Source organism: Calidris pugnax, unplaced genomic scaffold (genome assembly GCF_001431845.1).
Source record: "Calidris pugnax isolate Ruff unplaced genomic scaffold, ASM143184v1 scaffold188, whole genome shotgun sequence".
NCBI lineage: Eukaryota > Metazoa > Chordata > Aves > Charadriiformes > Scolopacidae > Calidris > Calidris pugnax.
In genome coordinates, this window is record NW_015091257.1 from 13,916,792 (window position 1) to 13,933,619 (window position 16,828).

General features: G+C 47.6%; 1 protein-coding gene across 3 annotated transcripts in view; it reads left to right on the top strand.

Moving 5' to 3' along the window:
* The window catches only part of RAI2 (retinoic acid induced 2), a 45,815-nt gene that overhangs the window by 15,500 nt on the left and 13,487 nt on the right, over positions 1–16,828 (top strand). The window contains exon 1 of one of the 3 annotated variants that reach the window (XM_014960157.1): positions 538–630. The exons of the other annotated variants lie outside the window; for them this stretch is intronic. The gene's annotated coding sequence lies outside the window, so the exon portion shown is untranslated. Of the gene's footprint in view, positions 1–537; positions 631–16,828 lie in introns of those variants that run through there. 3 annotated transcript variants of the gene reach the window in all.

The following is a 16,828-nucleotide window of genomic DNA, read 5'->3' on the forward strand; positions in this document are numbered from 1 at the left end:
CACATCCCCTTGTGAGGATGTGTGTATATCAGTGCAGCTGTGCACTGTATACAGTGTGTATGTGCTGTGGCTGCTTACATAAGAAAGGGACAGTAAAATCGTTTAGCGGCTAGTTACCTCCCATGTGATTTTTTTTTTTCTTTTTCCCCCAAGCGTTTATAAAAGGATCTTTGATACGCAGCACTCTCTCACGTGCACAAACGTTGTTTTTCTTCCTTTTGCTGAGACATGTTAATTCTTAAAATGGCTCCTGAGCAGGCATTCCTGGGTAGGTGTAGCCACTGCAGCCTCATGGGTTAGCAGCAACAACAACAACAACAACAAAAAAGGCTCTCCCTCATTTCCTTTATATGCACATCGTGCAGCTTTTCAAACAGTGCATCAAACACCGCCGGCTGGAAATTTCCAGGCCCATTTCCTGCCTGGTGCATGCTCATAAAGCAAGATTGTGTGTACGGTCCGTAGCTGCAGTACTGCAGAAAGTCAATAAAGAGCTGACCACCTCACCTCTATCAAAAGCGGTGGAGAAGCCCTGCCTCATCTGCCTTATTAAAACCACTCTTGACTCCCGCAGAGAAACCTGGCTGGGAACCTTGAAGAGGAGGGATAGAAAAGGAGGCTGAAATTGCAGTGAGTATTCTACATCTAGGTCTTGCAGTAAGGTTAAAGAGTGCCTATTGTAAAATAAACCGAAAGGGCAGCTTCATTTAAAAAAAAAGGGGGAAATGCCTGCATTTAATGTAATGAACTTCTGACTCTCCCACGCGCAGTACAGCGCAGAGATAAGATGATTAGTTATTGCAGCAATGAGCAGATTTAAGTAGCTCCCTAATGGATTTGTATTTTGAATTTAAATATGTGTATGCATATATATGTGCATGTGTGTATACAGTTAATCTTTGCAAGAAAAGGCATGATGGAAAAACAGATGCAAGAGGTAGAATTCATACTGCAAAATGTATTTCAGAACGTGTTTGAAGGGATGCTTTTTTTTTTTTCTCCTTCCCTTATATAAGAGTAATTGATTGAATGTTTGCCAAGCTTTCAGTAGTATCCATCGGGAATCCCCACCCCCACATTCCCCGGGCCCACCAGCTTTTTCTCACCTTAAAATGGAAAAAGAAAGAACTTTAACAGAAAGATCATTGCTTTAGCTTAATATTGTAAGATTTCAGAGATTGAATTTTCTGATAGTAATGAAATGAGCCCTGAGTTGTGCCATGAATTTGATTGCAGTTAATTTGATTTTTGAGATGCTCAACAAAGCTCTCCCATTAGCTTTAACCTCACATACTTTGGATTTGTACAAAGTGCTATTTTTATATATATATGTGTGTGTGTGTGTATACATAATATGAAAATCTCTCTCCGGTAATGCAGTTGTTTGTAACAATTACTGCCAATGAGTAGTTACTAACTATAGCACAGTCGGAAGTGGTATCTGGCGTGTTGCTGACCAGTAATCCCACTACGTTTCTTGCTTTGGTGGCACAGGGTTAGTTTTCCTTTTCACAAGGAAAAATACAGCTGACCATCTCAGCCAGGAGACGCACGCAAACTCCGTCCTGCGGCTTTTTCCAGTTCTCACTGATCTTAATGAGATGAGTCATATGAATAGGAGAGACTCTCGTCAGAAAGGATTTTTTTTTTTTTTTGGCTGAAACTCGCAATTTCTATTTATTTGATTTGCCTCTGCAGACTTCGAGTGAAGTGCTCCTCTTGGTAGTATTTGCCAGGAGGCAACCACCATGGGGTTGGGGCATCCCCCAAGGTGGTCCGAACGTCCAGCCTCTTCTCTCTATGCGTTTGCTTTTGTTCAATGGTTAATAAGATGGTGGAAGATGGCCTTTCACGTATATGGATATATAAATAAAACCAACTTCAGATAAGAAAGGATTTGGTGATGTCAGAAAACTAATGGCGCAAGGCTAGCGATAACTGGGAGTTGTGTTAAGGAGTGGATTGGTTGTGGGAAAATAGGAGGATTCTGCAGCCGGGAGGAGATTGATCACTATGGGAAAAAATAGGAGGATGTGGTTTCCAGATCAGGGGAGTAAATGAGATCAGGGAGGGAGGAGATGAACGGCGGGGGCACGCAAGTCGGGAGTGACACGGAAAGTTTTCCAGGCAATGGGCAAAGGTTGAGCTGCAAAGGAGATAACTGCCATGAGCTGCTCGTGGGAGGTCCTGTAAGCGGGGGAGTGCGAAATCTCAACAGAAGTCAGGGGATATATGACTTAGTGATGTGTGGGAGGGAGAGTGCCCATAGATGGGAAGAGGGTTGGACACATGGCTGGAGACAAGGCGTTTTGTCTGGATCCATGCCACTGAAAGTATGCCTCCGGCACTTGCAGAGCCAGGAGCCAGGCTGCCTCCCTCCAACTCCGTCATCCCCAGCAGACCTGCTGGAGGGTCACCTCCCAGCCCCTAGGCTGCCGAGAGGCCTGGGGCAGCGCTGCTCCTTGCTTGGGATGCTTCTGCTTGTGTCTCGTGGAGGGCTCCTGGAGGGCACAGCCAGCTGCCCACAGGAGTAAGACCAGGGTATGCACTGGTCCCCTCCTGTCTGCCCAAAGTGTGCATGCATCTAGCCTGGGGTAGAGCTGGGCACTCGTGCCAGGAGTGATCCACCAGGTTCCCAGGGTGAGGAGCCAGGTACCAGGGAGTACCGTGGCAGGGAGCTCACCTCCTTCTGGAGGATGCTTGTGAGCCTGCGCCTCTGTAGGATCATCTCAGGGCCTGCCAAGCCAGAGGCCAGGTGTCTCCCTTGCTTACTACAGGGCAAGGAGAAGTTTGGTTATTCCTAATATACTATTTTATAGCCTTGGGGTTGTTTTTTAAATTCTTCTCTTTCCTTCATACTGCTTTTGGTGGCCCAGTCTGAAGGCAAGGTGCCCAGTTATTTTGAAAGGAATTAGGCAAACCCATTCAGCAGCAGAGGAAAGGGAAAAAGCTTTAAAGAGCAAGCACCACCCTTCTCACCGGAGAGTCCCATAGTGCCAAATTTAGCACTAAAAATTGAGGGAGGGGGACAGAAACACCATCTCTCTCTTCAGAGGGTGCTGAAACACGGTGCCCTGGAAACGCTCAGGTAACAGAGACCATTAAAACACATTGCTGGCAGGGGGCTGCCCAGTGATGCTGGCTGTTACGCCCCACGGCAAATGGTTCTTGCTCTTCCATGGGACTCTATGTCCATAGGGTCCTTGCACCAGCCTGCAGGAGCCGGGTCTGCCTCCACGTGCTCCCCAGGGAACTGCACCTTTTCCCACTCGCTGAGGCTGCGAGTGGCACGAATCCTTGCCAAAAAGGTTGAAACAGCTTCCGTACTGCCACGAAGTTGGACTAATTCAGAGGCAGCGTGTCTGACGTTTCTCAGCCAATGCTAGGCTAGAAAGGAAACAATTTTACACATCAGCAATTTTTTATGATTAATAATATTATCCTGCCTTAATTGAAAAATGGGCTGGTGCCCTTAAGAAAAAATTAAGCTGCAGGAATTAGTATCTAACCTCTTTATGATGAATGTGTATTTTTACATGCTGCATATTACTGTCAGTGCTTTTAGAAATAATAGTGCCGTGTATTGTAATAAAAAATTGTCCTGTGTTGTTTGTAGTTGCGTGGCACCATTCTGTCTGGCTGACTTGGCTTTAAGAGCCTGAACGCTTGGGAAGAAGCAGCGTGAGGATGCCGAAATCCTTTTAAAGGGAATTTATGTACAAACAGGGGGATGATGTGTAGGCTCCGAGCTCTACTATCAGTTGTTATTGCTGGGAGATACTCGCAGGGAGTCGATGCCAGACGGAGCATTAGCCATCGCCGGCCTCGGTGCCTTCGTGGGAAGTCGGTCATAAAGTCGGCGAGGGCTCCTGTTTGTGGGATTTTTAAACACCAGTGAATCATTTTACGTAGTGAGGCAGTTGCTGTTGGGGTGAGTTTGTGCAAAGGTCTTTGTGAACCACTTTCTCTACCCAAACAAAGCTTGGGAAGGAGAGAGAGAGAGCGAGAGAGAGAGGATGCCGAAGGACAGGGAGATTTGTTATGCCCGGCGGAGGGCAGGCAGCTGGGCTCTGCCGGGGTTTGCCGGGCAGCACGGGAGCAGGGGGGCTGTCTCCTGCTTCTGCCCGTCTGCCTGCCACTGCCGGCAGTCCCCAAGACGAGGGAAAGTCATGGCTTCGAGGCATCGTGCTCCTTCCACATGTCTGGTCCTGGGTCTTTGTCTCGTGCAAAGCAGCCCAAGGAAGCTGGGCTTAGAGACAGCAGTGAGAATGTCTCAGCCCGTGGTGCAGACAGTTGGGGACAAAAAGAAGTCAATAAAATCCCTGTCAGCCGTGCTGCTGTCCTGGCATTATCCAGCCCCTGCAGGCTGCTCGGGGGACCCTGGCTTCGGCAGCGGGCAGGGAGGGTGCCCCCGGTGCAAAGTGACACCCCGTACTTGTGGGGGATGTGAGTGTGACGTGTTCAAAATTCCAAATGCCTTATTCCCCAACCTAGAGCTCTTCAACGCTCCCATCAGCTTAAATGTTGCTCACCCAAACATTTAAACGTTGGGAGTCAAATCTCCCTGGAAACGTGCGGTTAAAAATAGATGCCTGCGGTGGGCTCACTGGAGCTTTCCGGTGTCCCTGGTTGTCAGGGTGTGAGGAGCCTCCCCTTCTCCATACTGGGAGAGCAAGAGGGTCCTGATGGGGAAAGAGGTGCCCTGGTAAGTGCTGTCTTCTTCAGAGGGCCATCTGCCCGTGATACAGCGCTGGAGAGAGAGGAGAAGGGTCTGGGAAAAGGTCCAGGAGCATCCCTAGGTTGTAGGGGGGGCACATGCTGGCTCTGTGGAGGTGCATGGGGGTGCATGGTGGGAGGAGAAGAGAGGAGGCTATCCTTCCCCATGCCTTCTTGGCCACGGCCCTCTGGTCTGCGCCCATTCTCCCACATCTCTAAATTTGTAGCCAAAGGTCTTTTTAGCTACCTCTTCCTTTGTATTTCAGCCAGGGTCCCTATTAAAGCAGACAATGAGGAAGTCTGCATTAAAATGCTTCCTTCCATCCCTCTGTCCTTTCCCCCCCCCTCCCACCCCCATCCTCCTCGTCCCTGGAGGAAACGCTCGTCTCTGCCAAGATCCTGCCTCGCAAAAGTAAACAATATGAAATTACAATAAAATGTTTTGATTTGCTGGGCCTGACATTCAGGAGCTGCACAACAGAGACTTATAAAAAGGATCTTCTATAGATAACCAGTGTGAGAAAAAAATAATCTCTCATTTCGGGCGCGTTTCAGATCCAAGCGTCAGGGCAGCGTAGATGGAGAACAGAGGATTTCTTCGCCAAACCTGAAGGTTCTTAGGAGGTTTATATTGCAGCATCTGTCAGCAGCTTTCCGCCTGGTATCTACGGGTGACTGGCCTATTGCACAGTAAAGTCAATATCTGGGGCTCTGTCTCTCTCTCTGTGTGTACATGTGCTGTTGTTGCTTGATGCTTTAAGACTGGGTAGTGTACTGAAAGCCCTCAGAAGGAAATGGATGAGCTGAAACTTGTTTCCTCCGGGGTTCTTCCAGATAATTCAGAGGCAGGCAAACCTAAACGGGGTGTAATCCCTGGGAGATGAGCTTCCTTGGGCGCTTGCCAGTTTAGCAGGATGGATAATCTGCACTGTCATCAAGATTTGCGGATTAGCTGGAGTGAAGCTAGTTGGCTTTGACATTTCATTAGGGAAGCTTTCCGTAGTTTTTCATCCCTGATCTTTATGCTGTAAAATAGGGATGATGTAGCTTTGTTATCCTTACACCTTTTAACATCCGTGCAAGTTGATGCTGGGACTGCAAACATCTCTTATCCAGTGGGGATTTTTTAAATCATTGCTTGTTTATGGAAGAGTAACTGGGTCAAAGGCTAATTTTGGAAAGGATCTGCTTTACCCAATGCTACCCAATAAATTTTCATCTGGGTAATGTAAGTTATGGAACTGTTATCTCCCAAAGAAGGGATAAAAGCAAACACTATTTATCCTATAATCTGCAAATATTTTGAAAAAGTGAACTGGAATATCAATAAAAGGGCTTATCACCAAGGTCTCCGAAGAGCTCTAAAGGACATTTATTTAGAAATCAAAAGGCTAAGTTTAGAGGCAAGAACCGTGCAGATGAGGCAGGAATATGTACGAGTGACAGCATTGTAAATTGTCTCGGGGGTTCAAGGGACTGGGGAAGGACACTGTGTCCTGAAGTCACTCCTTCCCAGAAATGTCTCTGCTGATAAGAGCCGGTTGCTGTTCCTGGTGACGATGATCGAGGGGGACAAGGCAAAGGATCACCCTGTGGGCTCCTGCGGCGTTGTGCAGAAATGGGGATGTGGCCTGGTTTATTTATCATGGCTAGACGTGCCCTCACTCTTCCGCCTGCTGCAGAGGATGAGTGCGTGTCCTTGGAGCTTCTGTTGCTGTCTCTGTGATCCACTCCCGACCCTTTTCGGGCGTCCCCCTGGAGGCCTGCTGCTGCAAGGGCTGGGGGACACGGATTGTGCGAGCTGGCTGTGGAGGACATGCAGAGGCATGGGTTGTAGGCCAGCCCGTTGTCGAATCTGTGCCATGGAGTCCTGGTGGCTGCCTGGGCTGCAGTGCCTGCCAGCTTTTTGGGACTGCATGCTGGAGGGGTGTCCTCATTGCTCGCAGCTCCCCTGGCGCCGCAGAGCATGTGAAACGCCTGCTGGGTGACCTTGGCTCTCTTGGCCCCCTAAGGTAGCCATCCTGAAGTCTAACCTCACTGCTGAAAGAAGTGTGGCAGTGGGTCAAGGGAGGTAATTCTGCCCCTCCACTCTGGTGAGAACCCATCTGGAGTATTGCGTCCAGCTCTGGAGCCCTCAGCACAGGAAAGACCTGTTGGAGCGAGTTCAGAGAAGGGCCACAAAAATCATCAGCCTGATGGAGCGTCTCTGCTATGAGGACAGGCTGAGAGAGTTGGGGCTGTTCAGCCTGGAGAAGAGAAGGCTCTGGGAAGACCTTATTGTGGCCTTTTACTGCTTAAAGGGGGCCTACAGAAAGGATGGGGACAAACATTCTAGCAGGGCCTGTTGCGATAGGACTTTAAACTAAAAGAGGGTAGATTTAGACTAGATATAAGGAAGAAATGTTTTACAATGAGTGTGGTGAAACACTGGCACAGGTTGCCCAGAGAGATGGTAGATGCCCCATCCCTGGAAACATTCAAGGTCAGGTTGGACGGGGCTCCGAGCAGCCTGATCTACTTGAAGATATCCCTGCTCATTGCAGGGGGGTTGGACTAGATGACCTTTAAAGGTCCCTTCCAAACCAAACTATTCTATGATTCTATGATTGATTCTGTGATTCTATGCTATGGGAAAGAAGGGAAGAATGACCAGGGCAGGACTTTGGGGGACGGGGAGGAGGAGGGATGCACAGTACAAGGTGTGCAAAGGAAATTGACAGGGACATCAGGCTCCACCTTGCAGGAGGACATCCTTGTCCCTCTCTCCTCACTTCTGCCTCTCTCTCCTTCCCTGGTACCACCTCGCATCCTTTGCTTCCCTGTTGGCCTCCTGCCCCATGGATGCTGTAGATAGCGGCATGCAGGCTCTGAAGTCTGCCTTAAAATGCTGCTTTGTACTTGTGTTGCAAAACCATGAGTGAAAAATGATGTTTATTTAGAAAATTATTTACTGTGTTCTGCTCTGACTGAAAAATATAAATAGAGTTAACATAAGTGTTGGACTGCATGTCTTAGGGCTTCAGTGATTTATCCATCAATTATGTCATTGTAAACTGAAGGTGAATTTATGCCTTCGTAGATCTGGAGCAGCAGATAGTTGAACTGAGCCTCTTAGTACTTCTGCTAGAATTTATTTTAGTGAGAGAGGAGGATACAATTAGCAGAAACATCCTGTGTGAAAGGCTAGGCACCTTGCAGCTGCGTAGGTCTTGGTTTGGGATAAAGCAGCAGTCCCTGTAGCATGTATTCCTGCAATCCAAAACATGGAGAAATATTAAGAATGTAAATGTTCGTGCACGCATGGACATACACACACATGCTGTTCCTGTAGAAGGTAAATATCAATTTTGATTATCTGAATATTGATGTAGCAGTTTAGAAATAGCTTTCCAAGAGAAGGTGTCTGCACTGTTATATTTACCGGCATAATGAAATCAGACAACCTTTCAATCCATAAATCACAGTACAGTATTTGCCATTCCAATTTCTATGGTTGTACTGAGCAAGCAACACTATCCAAAGAATTTTATTAAATCAAAGTAATAAAATTGAAAACCTGTATTGACTCTTTGGGTCTTCCAGGTTCTTTTACGTTTTGACCTGAGAATATATTTTGTTTGTTGTTCAGACTCCATTTTATTTACTTTAGTTATTTTATTTCTCAGATTGGAGGCTGGCTGTTAAATTGTGGTAACCTCTTGTTGTAAAGCTTGGGATATTCTCCTTAGTTTTTAGCTGGCTGCAGCATAACACATATTTTCTAATCATCTTCACCATTGTGCTGATTTTAGAATTTGAAGTGCAAAGTGGGTCTAAGGAAGCCACAGGAATTTGTGCCTTCAAGGCAATGATAAGAAATTTCTTAATGGCTTAGTAAATCACAATTGCATTTAAAGTTGGTTTTCAGTCATCCCAAGATATGTTATTGCTTAAGAATGGCTTCAGTGTAATATTCTTTCCTTCTAGAAGACAAAAAGCCTTCAATCCAGATCAGATCTTCCCACTCAGACAGTGGGGAGCCCATAGAGGTCTGCAAAAGAGAGCATGGGTTTGCCCAGAGAAACCTGTTTTCATGTCCTGGCTTTCTGGAATATGATCAACACACCACAATTCTTCTCCATCTTTCAAACTTATGGAAATAGATCACTTCCCACAGTTGTGACCAGAGGAATTTTTCATCCATCTTTGGCAAATATTTTAGAAAGACAGTAGACATCCCTCAAAGAGTCTTCTTTTTGCAAGCTAAGGGCACTGCACAGCAGTTCTCCATTGATACTATTTTCTGAATCTCCCCTAACAAACTCAGTTTTCCACCTCCTCTACTTCAGGTGTTCTCTGCAGCTTTGTTCATCTTATCCCTTGTATCAGCAGCTCTAGGTTTTTCTCCGTCATTCCCCTCTTCATTTTCCCTACGGCAGTCATGCTTTTTTTTTTTTAAATGCCTAAAGGTCTCTGCATATTGTACCCTGCACCATCTCCACTTTTCACAGCAGCAGATTATGTTTCCCCAGAATTAGATCCCCCAATCTCTCTGCCAGTGCCAGCTCTCCATGTGCTGCTACTTCCTTCCATTGCAGCTACTCCTGGGAATAAATCATGAAGCGTGTCAACGTAGTGGTCTCTCTTGGGAGGACGTGCGAAGGATGAGATGAATGCTGGTGTTCTGCTAGAAGGCGTTTGGTGACTGCTATCAAGTGGTCCTTTGATCTGGAGACAACCCAGAGGTCCTTGCAGTTCTGCAATACAGATGTCAGGAGCTCTGCATCCTATCCTCCTTCCCTCTCTTTTTGCCCCTTGCTTGATTTTTTGGGGGTATGGTCCTGGTCTCCACAGGACTGGTGTCCAAGCTGCTTGCAAAGCAAAGTATTTGCATTACTGACGTTGATCCAGTAGAGCTCTCTGAAGCTGCTGCACCAAAATCCCACCAAGTTGAATGCAGGGCTTCACAGCCTGCGGGACCAGATATTAGGGCTAAATGCATTTCTCCATAAGGACCAGCAGCAGACTTCAAAGTCGCTTGAGGAGAAAGCGGTCATGCCTACGTGCGCAAACCCTAAGCCAACATTCAGATGCTTCTTATAGCCCAATTTTTAAAGAAAGGGGTTCTAGGGATCTCAGATCATCTGAAAAATGATGTGGCAAGCTGGTCTTGCAAATATGCTGAATGACACTTGTGTTCACTCATGCTCACTCATCAGCATGGTGATCATCTCTGGCTTAAAAATAGCTCCCTTTTTCTTTATTTATCCCCAAAATTTACTTTCTGATGGAAACCGTGCCTGTCACACGTTTAAAACAGATTTCCTTCACTGTGCGTATGGAGGAAGGTAAAGGAAGTGATAAATCTCTGAAAACCGTGTGATAGAATAAGTCATCTCTAACTAAGGGGCCAGATACTGAGTCTTTTACTCCTTTGGGGTCTTGATCTGTAGCTGGCTCTGCAGTTTGTGAGATGACTTCTGCTGCAGAAGGGGTTGGGAGTGCCAGCAGCTGCCCTCTTCCAATCAAACAGGAGCCCCAAGGACCGAAGCTGTAGATCACTGTATCCAGTGAAACGCTGTTGTGCTGTCTGTCAGCAAGCAATAGGTTGAGGGAACTGAAAAAAAAAAAAAACAAAACCCAAAAAACAACCCTGCAAAAAATGCAACAAATCTGCTGTATTTGGAAAAAGAAAGTAAAAACTTTGGGGCTTTGAGAATTTATGGCTGTCCTTTTCTTGCCCCCAATAATCTGACGAAAATCCATCATCGTTCCTCCCTGCTTCTGAAGGAAATATTTTATAGTTAGTTATTTCCCTCTGTTAGCATCCAATCAATAACAGGATCAAACTACCGACTACACTCTTGTCCTTTTCCTCCCCGTGTTGCTGCTGTTTGGATCTGGGGAATAATTAACTGCGGATCACGGTGTCTGTAACCTAATGTTTCTGTCACACCGATACCCTACTGATGGACGGACAATTGTTGAGCTTTCTGTCGTAGAGATAATGGTGCACGTCGGGGCGGGCACCAAGATTCTCATTCCGCTCCTCTGCGGCGTCAGGCCTCCGCTGGCTTGGCTGCAGTTCAGCAGCGGCAATGACAGCTATTTCCCCGCCTGCCCTCCTCCGTTCTCGACCAGAAGAAAGGGAAAAGAGGAGGAAGGCTTTTGTTCCTGGGGGATGAATCGCTCCGGCAGTGGCCACAGGATGCAGAGCGGATGCTTTCTGCTTGCGGTCCTCCCTGCTCCACCACAGATGGGCTTCAGCTAAAATAAACCGGTATTCCACGAACCTTTGAAGTGCGCTCATCTTCTGAGTCACTTCCCTGTCACCCGACGGACAGCGTGATGCTGAGGGATGTCGTTCGCACGTCACGTGGGCGCTCTCAGATTTTCATCTCCTGGTGTCCGTTCAGCCTCCCACATCATTTCCTGCTTGAGTGGCAGCTTTGCCTTTCCTGAACATCATCTTCCTTTTCTTCTGGCATTTTCCAAGACATTGGAAAATCAATCTAGGACCATTGGAAAGGCAGAGATACTATGTTAGGTGCCTCTCCTGGCTTCTGAATGTCCACTTTGCTTTCTTCCGTCTGCAGATCATTTGTGTCTTAGTGGAAGGATCTGGGAGCAGTGCCATCAAAACAGGTTGCCTTCTCCCCTGTCTTCCATGATGGCCACTACACGGCAATGATGTGCAGCTTCTCTGGGCAAGCTGGCACATACACTTGGCACCACTCCATGTGCATCAGGTGGACCACCATCATCGGGAATCATGGTCTTCTCTTGTTCGTGATTTTGCATCATACCATTTAAGAAAATGTCATCCTGATGTTGTAGTGCTCTCAGTTCTCTTTTGTGTACCTGAAATTGCCAATTACATGGAATAATTTGTGCTGAGCAAAAAAAAACCCCCAAACCCTAAGTGCCTTTTGAATGAAATTGCTCAGAGGTCTAGTTTCTTCTTGAATCAGTCCAAAGACTTTAATTTGATAATGTTGAGGTTTTTACCCACCAAACAATATAATTCTTTTGGTTTTAATTAAAGAATTTTTTCTTTACACCAGACTGATGCTAAACTGGCTTCACTAAATCTTCTTACGCTGTAAGTAGCAGTGACCCAGATAAACACGTTTAAAAATGCAACTACTGAATCTCCAGCGTGTTACCTTTGTAAGATGCAGCAAGAGAAAGACCAAAACAATTCTGTACATTTAGAAGGGTAGCACATTGGATCGCATCATTAAAAGCAGATTGAGAGACCAATTTCATTTTTTTAGATTACGCGTACAAATCTGCATGAAAAAAGTGTTGCTTAGTTCAGAATCAGATGCTTGAAAGTTACAGAGAGGCTTATAAAAAAGGTACTTTTTCCTTTTGCGTCTGTCCTTTTGCAACATAACAAGGCCTTTTGAATAAGAGGGGTAAGTGTGTATTTATGAATGCATCATAACACAGGCATGCAGAGTCAGGAGCATATAGGCAACCAGCAGGAGGTTGCATTTCTGTTCTCCCAGGTGCCTGAGTTGGCAGCTTTGGTGGCTTTTTAATGTGAAGACTGGCCTCTAGACCCAGCCAAACCCACTTGGTGCCCATGGCCCACCTAAAGCCAAGGCCTGGAGGAGACACCTGTCTTTCTCGGGGGCTCAGTCTCTTCTCCCAAGTCACAGGCGACAGGACTAGAGGAAACAGCCTCAAGTTGCACCAGGGGAGGTTCAGGTTGGATATTAGGAAAAATTTTTACACGGAAAGAGTTATCACACATTGGAATGGGCTGCCCAAGGAAGCGGTTGAGGCACCGTCCCTGGAGGTGTTCAAAAGAGGGGTTGACATGGTGCTGTGGGACATGGTTTAGTGATGGATTTTTGTCAGAGTTAGGTTGATGGTTGGACTAGATGATCTTGAAGGTCCCTTCCAACTTCGATGATTCTGTGATTCCGTTCTATGATTCTGTTCTCCACCAGCTGTATCAAGGACGTAGACATTGCCAAAGGGCCTTGTGTGACTACATTTAGGTAAACCCTTTCTATGCCCCCAAAAATTGTGGTTGAGGGGATGCCACCCATTGTTCCAGATGCACGTTTTGCGTGTACAAGCAATGCCCAGGATACTCCGTTAACGAGTTTACTCTGCCGTCGTAGCGCCCTCACTCCAGCTGCCTTGTTAAGCTCTGGTTACATGTGGCTGCTGCTGCTCCGAGAGCGAACGCTTCAGCCAAACCTTCTCTTCCTGGGAATTAGTGCCCAAGCCACAGCCAGTGAGGAAGAAATGGCTGGAGTCAGCGTTCGGCCTGGCATCGAGCGGCCCGTGGCTGCTGGCCGGGTAGAGCCGGGCGCTGCTGTGGTGGGGCGGGCTGTGGGGCATCCATCGCACCCCATCGCTCGCCCCAGCTCGGGCCTTTCCGCTCCTTTGGGGTTTGCGGGTTTTTGCTTGGTTTTTTTTTTTTTTAGACGTCGGCTGTGTTTACACAAAGAAGAAATATACGCTATAGGGAACAATCGGATAATAAACAACCTTTAATTAGTGCCGAGGACGCGAAGGGACCTAATCCCTCAGTGCCTGTTTAGACAGCTAAACCCAAACAGCCGGCCTCCAGCGCCCCATTCCCTTCTTCCAGCCCCTCGGCCTCTGCCAGCCTGCACTGAGGCTGGGTCCTGGTGAAAGCTTTGTCCCAGAGCTGGGACCAAATTGCCCTTAATCACTGTAAGGACAGGGCAGGGTGTTTACCAGGTGTTCATCGTACTGCGCGACTTTGGGATCTTTGGAGATCCACTCCCCATCCCCCCAACACAACACCCCTCCCCCACCTTTAATTAATTTTTGGTAGCGGCGTGCTCTCCTACTTACACTGGTTAGCATTAAGCTATAAAATTGCTAATGTCAGACAAAAAGTCAATGGAGCCTATTGATTTTTCATGCTTTCGCAGCGTGTTGTGGCAGCCTTTACACTGGACATGGAGGACATCTGGGGGTGGGAAGATGGATGCGCGCCAGGGGCCTGCACCCCGTGGCCAAGGACTCCATGAAGCCATGGAGGCTGTCTTTGCCAGCAGGAGCCAAGGACCCTTGCCTGAACAGAGGCAAGCACTGCAGCCAGCAGCTGGCTACCATCCCTTGAGATTCCTGGAGTTAACCTGCATGGAGTGTTTTCTGGGAAATGCACCTCATGGAGATGGCCTTGTTAGTTGTATGAGGCAGCCGAGGAGATGCAGGTTGGTCATTTCAGCCCATCCTTCCATCCTTGTTAGGAAAAATTTCTTCACCGAAAGATGATCAAACATCGGAAGAGGCTGCTCAGGGAAGTGGTGGAATTGCCATTGCTGGAGGTATTTAAAAGACTGGTAGATGTGGTGCTTAGGGACATGGTTTAGTGGTGGTTTTGTCAGTGTTAGGTTGATGGTTGGATTCGATGATCTTAAAGGTCTCTTTGAACCTAGAGGATTCTATGATTCTATGATTTCCATTGCAGAAATTTGGGATGCTGAGTTTTGGGTGGCTCCAGTGCCATCTCAGTGTGGAGCCCACCTTGGCAGAGAGCTCAGCTCCTGGTTTGGGTCACTCACGCCTGCTGTGGTGGCCACCCTTCCTGGTGCAGCCGTGGCCAGCAGCTGTCTGCTCAGTTTCTCAAACTATGGCTCATGACACCTTTTGGGGGAATGTTAAGTTGGGGTTGCAAAGGGAGACAGGGTACAGCTGTCTCCTCTGGTTTGGTTTGTGCTGTTCAGATGTTTACCCAGCTTGGCCAACAGTTTGGCACATGAGCACGTCCATCAACATGTGGTAAAAACAGAGGTTTTCTTGGTTGCCAACTTAGCTCTCTGGGCTTCTTTTGCAATCCCTGTTGCTGTGCAGCTTGTTCCTGCTGTGCCTCTCCTATTGCAGACTCCTCTGATTTCCCTCAGCTGCGATCCCAAACAAAGATTCACCAGCAGTGGTACCCTAGGAGCCCAGTGGCCTGGCATGCACTGCTCTGGCACCTTGCAGAGCACCCATCCCTGGCCTGGCCAGGACAACCCAGCTGGTGCCGTGAAGTTTTTGGGGATGGCATGGAGCAGACACACAGTTTGCACATAGGAGAAGCCAAAAGGTGCTGCAGCCCCTCTGGCCAGCAGTGGCTTAGCACCCCGAAGAGGGGGCAAGTGTGGAGACCTCATGCTGAGTGCTCCGCTGGTGGGATGGTGGAGAGCTTGTGCAGGAGGCAAGAGCTGGAGGCATCTACCCTCCCTTTTTGCCAACAGCAAGCTCTTAAATGAACACTGTTGTTTTCTCTAACACCCCGCCAAGAAAATACTGAATATTTTGTACTTCTTGGGTGCTCTTGCTGTTTCTATCTGCAAGAAAGGGTATCATTTTTGTAGCTGAGCTTGTCTGTCAACATATGGATTTGCCTGAGGCAAGACGAGCATGTGCCATTTCTCACGACTTATGCAGGCTATATGCAGTTTTTACTCCCTGAAATTATTATGTAGTTAAAACTACTTTCTCCTTGTTTTGCTGATCTCGCAAGCTCTGTTGTGCTTCCTTCTGCTTACCATCAGGTACTCACTGCTGCAGGAGCTGCAGCAGTTCAAGCCATCAGTCTCCATCTCTGTTCCTCTGGCCAAACTCAGCGTAACCATACTGAGACATGGGAGAGGGCTGGCCACCCTGGGGACCAGGAGCCTAAGGGCTGGCACATGGGGATGGGGAGGGTTGGACAGGCACAGGCAGCACCCCAAGACTGTCCCCTTTTCAGGGGGCATGTCTGGTGGTGGCCCTATCCTGGTGGAAACAGGTATTGGTGATGATGCCCTCCTGTTGTGTACCAAATGGTGAGGGAGATGTGCATCGCCCGTGGCATTGGGGAGGGCATGGGGTGGGGAGGGTGGTGAAAGCTAGTACCTAAAGGAAGAGAGGGCTCGAAATGGTTAAACCTGGGAGTAGCAATGCTGTGGCAGATCCCCACCCCCAGTACTGTACGAGGAAATGCTTAGCTACATGAATGGCGTGTCAGGAAAATATATTGTTGCCTGAAACAGAATATACACAAAGCGGGAGAGACAAAAGTGCCCTCGGACCCCTTTGCTCAGAGCTGCCTCCCAAAAGGGCTTCGATGGGGCTGACCTTCCCCTCAGCCTGCTCTTACACTGCTCCTGTATTTGCATTAGTGCAGGAGATGACAGGAGACAGCTTCAGGTCCGGTTCTCCTGTTATTACAAGGATAAGCTAGGACAAGGTACAGCCGTGGTGGTTTTATTTGTGGGTTATTTGTTTGGCTTTCCCAAAGGAAGAGCCTGTGAGAAGTATGTTCTTCTCTAATAGAGCATCACCTTACATTTTCACGGCAGACAGTCTGCTCTGCCTGCAGACTGAGGCGGCTTGAAGAACCAAGAAGATTGACAGCAAAAAAATTTACTTCAGAGCTGCACCGGTCTGCTGGCGGGGTTTTTTTTTTTTTGTCTGTTAGTTTTGTTCTTCTTTATTTTTTATTTTCTTTTCTTTGTTGTTGTTGATAAGGGAACAAAGCTGTGTAGTCAGGTTTCTTCCTTCACAGTCTGCAATCCGCATACCGAAATTTGGTTCTTTGAAGAACTGACCGCATGAGGAATTAATGGCAGGCTGTAGCCCAGAGCACCTCTCCATGCATGGTGTGCCGAAACTCCTGCACCCAGAGCTTCACGGCCATAGAGCAACGTCACCTTACTGGGAGAGCTCAGCCAGAGTCACGCTGCAGAGCATGTTGTGTTGCTAAACTGCTTCCTAAGGCTGAGCTGAACAGCCAAATACGAAATCTCCTGGTCAGATTTATTGGAGTGGCCTGGTGACGTTCCCCAGAGGACTTACGATCTATGGTGATGGATGACGCCGATCCATTAACGTAGTAGTCTCATCTGGGAAAGATGTAATTGTCGTTCTGCATCCTGCAGTTTCCCTAAGTTTTTCTGAACACGTAATAGCACACATCGCAGCGGAAATTGCTGGTGAAAAATGCTGCAGTAAATATGTCAGGGGCTCTATATCCTATGGCAGTGCACTCCTCTTCTGGAGCCACGCAGCCATCATTAAGGTAGGGGAAGTGATAATAACAAAATTTGGTATACTGCATTCATCATGATGTATGTGCTTTCCAAAGGTTTGATGGAAAAGTATGGGCAGG